General features: G+C 38.3%; 1 non-coding gene across 1 annotated transcript; it reads left to right on the top strand.

The window, feature by feature from the left end:
* The first annotated feature begins 534 nt into the window (after positions 1-534).
* On the top strand, positions 535-642 carry LOC130972003 (small nucleolar RNA R71). The gene has a single exon (XR_009083207.1). It is a non-coding gene; the product is annotated as a small nucleolar RNA R71 (small nucleolar RNA).
* Positions 643-3,392: the final 2,750 nt, after the last annotated feature.

Below are 3,392 nucleotides of genomic sequence, written 5' to 3'. Positions count from 1 at the left end.
GAGAAGATGATGGAAAAGGCTTGTTATTGCCAAGCCTGTTTCTTCCACCATTATTGTTATTGAAACCTTGTTGAGGTCTCTCTTGATTCTTCCATGAGAAATTTGGGTGATTTCTCCATGAAGAATTATAGGTGTTTCCATAGGGTTCTCCTAGGTAATTCACCTCTTCCATTGAAGGGTTCTCAGGATCATAAGCTTCTTCCTCAGATGAAGCTTCCTTAGTACTGCCAGGTGCATTTGCATTCCAGACAGACTTTGAGAAATCGAATTGACTTGTTGAGTCAATATCTTGTTCTGAGCCAGTATGGCATTCAGAGGTCAATCTCAAGAACTCCTTTCTTCTGACTAGTCCCATTGTTCACAGGATTTCTTTAGAAGTGTACATGAATTGGTTATTTGCAACCATTTCAATTAGCTCTTGAGCCTCTGTAGCGTCTTCTTCAAATGAAGAGATCCTCCAGCAGAGCTATCCAAAGACATCTTGGATAGTTCAGAGAGACCATCATAGAAGATACCTATGATGCTCCATTCAGAAAGCATGTCTGAGGGACATCTTCTGATTAATTGTTTGTATCTTTCCCAAGCTTCATAGAGGGATTCTCCATCCTTCTGTCTGAAGGTTTGGACTTCCACTCTAAGCTTACTCCATTTTTGAGGTGGAAAGAACTTTGCCAAGAAGGCATTGACTAGCTTTTCCCAAGAGTCCAGGCTATCTTTAGGTTGTGAGTCCAACCATATTCTAGCTCTGTCTCTTACAGCAAAAGGGAATAGCATCAGTCTGTAGACCTCAGGGTCAACCCCATTAGTCTTGACTGTGTCACAGATTTGCAAGAACTCAGCTAAAAACTGATGAGGATCTTCCATTGGAAGTCCATGGAATTTGCAATTCTGTTGCATTAGAGAAACTAATTGAGGCTTAAGCTCAAAGTTGTTTGCTCCAATGGCAGGGATAGAGATGCTTCTCCCATAGAAGTTGGGAGTAGGTGCAGTAAAGTCACCCAGCACCTTCCTTGCATTGTTGGCATTGGTGTTGTTTTTGGCTGCCATGTGTTCTTCTTCTTTGAAGAATTCGGTCAGGTCCTCTAAAGAGAGTTGTGCCTTGGCTTCTCTTAGCTTTCGCTTCAAGGTTCTCTCAGGTTCAGGGTCAGCTTCAACAAGAATGCCTTTGTCTCTGCTCCTGCTCATATGAAAGAGAAGAGAAAAAGAAAATGTGGAATCCTCTATGTCACAGTATAGAGATTCCTTGAGGTGTCAGAGGAAAAGAAAAATAGGAGAAAAAAAGGTAGAAGAATTCGAACTTGATTAGATAGAGTTCGAATTGTGCATTAAGAAGGAGTAGTACTCCATAAATAGAAGGATGTGGGAGGAGAGGAAGAAGATTTTTGAAAATTCAATTAAAAAGATTTTGAAAATATTTTGAAAAACACTTAATTGATTTTCGAAAATAAAAGTAAGAAAGAAATCAAGTGATTTTTGAAAAAGAAATTGGGATTAGAAATCAAAAAGATTTGATTGAAAACTATTTTGAAAAAGATGAGGTTAAGAAGATATGATTAGTTTTAAAGAGATGTGATTGAGAAGATATGATTTGAAAACAAATTTGAAAAAAAAAAGATTTGATTTTGAAAATTAGTGACTTGCCTAACAAGAAAAGATATGATTCAAACATTAAACCTTTCTCAACAGAAAAGGCAACAAATTTGAGATGTTCAATCAAATCATTAATTGTTAGTAAGTATCTTTGAAAAAGGAAAGAAATTGATTTTGAAAACATTTGATTGAAAAGATATGATTTGAAAAAGATTTGATTTTGAAAAACTTTGAAAACTTGAAAAAAAATTGATTTGAAAACAAAATCTTTCCCCTAGCACCATCCTGGCGTTAAACGCCCAGAATGGTATACATTCTGGCGTTTAACGCCCAAAATGCACCCTTTTTGGGCGTTAAACGCCCAACCAGGTACCCTGGCTGGCGTTTAAACGCCAGTCTGTCTTCTTCACTGGGCATTTTGAATGCCCAGCTTTTTCTGTATAATTCCTCTGCAGTATGTTCTGAATCTTCAATTCTCTGTATCATTGACTTGAAAAGACACAAATTTAAAAATATTTTTGGATTTTTTAATAATCAAAATGCAACAAAAATCAAATAACAATGCATGCAAGACACCAAACTTAGCAGTTTGTATACTACTGACACTATATGAGACGCATAAACACTCAAGCCAAAAGAATTCAAAGATCAGAGTAAGAAATCATCAATAATTACTTGAAGATCCTTAAGACACATGAATGAATGCATGCAATTGACACCAAACTTAAGATGAGACACTAGACTTAAGCAAGAAACATCAAATATTTTTGGTTTTTATGATTTTGTAATTTTTTTGTGTTTTTCGAAAATTAAGTGGAAAAAGGTATCAAAATTCTTAATGAGAATTCCAGGAATCAGTGCAATGCTAGTCTAAGACTCCGGTCCAGGAATTAGACATGGCTTCACAGCCAGCCAAGCTTTCAAAGAAAGCTTCGGTCCAAAACACTAGACATGGCCAAAGGCCAGCCAAGCCTTAGCAAATCACTGCTCCAAAAGCAAGATTGATAAAGATCATCAAGCTCTTGTGATGATAAGTTGAAACCTCGGTCCAATGGAATTAGACATGGCTTCTCAGCCAGCCAGATTTCAACAAATCATCATGAAACTCTAGAATTCATCTTCAAGAATTTCGAAAAAAATATACCTAATCTAAGCAACAAGATGAACCGTCAGTTGTCCATACACGAACAATCCCCGGCAACGGCGCCAAAAACTTGGTGCGCAAAATTGTGATCACTACAACTTCACACAACTAACCAGCAAGTTCACTGGGTCGTCCAAGTAATACCTTACGTGAGTAAGGGTCGATCCCACGGAGATTGTTGGTATGAAGCAAGCTATGGTCACCTTGTAAATCTCAGTCAGGCAGACTCAAATGGATATGGTGATAAACGAAAATAACATAAAGATAAGGATAGATATACTTATGTAATTCATTGGTAGGAACTTCAGATAAGCGTATGAAGATGCCTTCCCTTCCGTCTCTCTGCTTTCCTACTGTCTTCATCCAATCCTTCTTACTCCTTTCCATGGCAAGCTTATGCAAGGGTTTCACCGTTGTCAGTGGCTACCTCCCATCCTCTCATTGGAAATGTTCAACGCACCCTGTCACGGCACGGCTATCCATCTGTCGGTTCTCAATCAGGCCGGAATAGAATCCAGTGATTCTTTTGCGTCTGTCACTAATGCCCCGCCCTCAGGAGTTTGAAGCACGTCACAGTCATTCAATCATTGAATCCTACTCAAAATACCACAGACAAGGTTAGACCTTCCGGATTCTCTTGAATGCCGCCATCAGTTCT

This window comes from Arachis stenosperma, chromosome 3 (genome assembly GCF_014773155.1).
Source record: "Arachis stenosperma cultivar V10309 chromosome 3, arast.V10309.gnm1.PFL2, whole genome shotgun sequence".
Taxonomy (NCBI): Eukaryota; Viridiplantae; Streptophyta; class Magnoliopsida; order Fabales; family Fabaceae; genus Arachis; species Arachis stenosperma.
The sequence above is the reverse complement of the archived record's forward strand: the minus strand, read 5'-3'. Positions and strand labels throughout refer to the sequence as shown.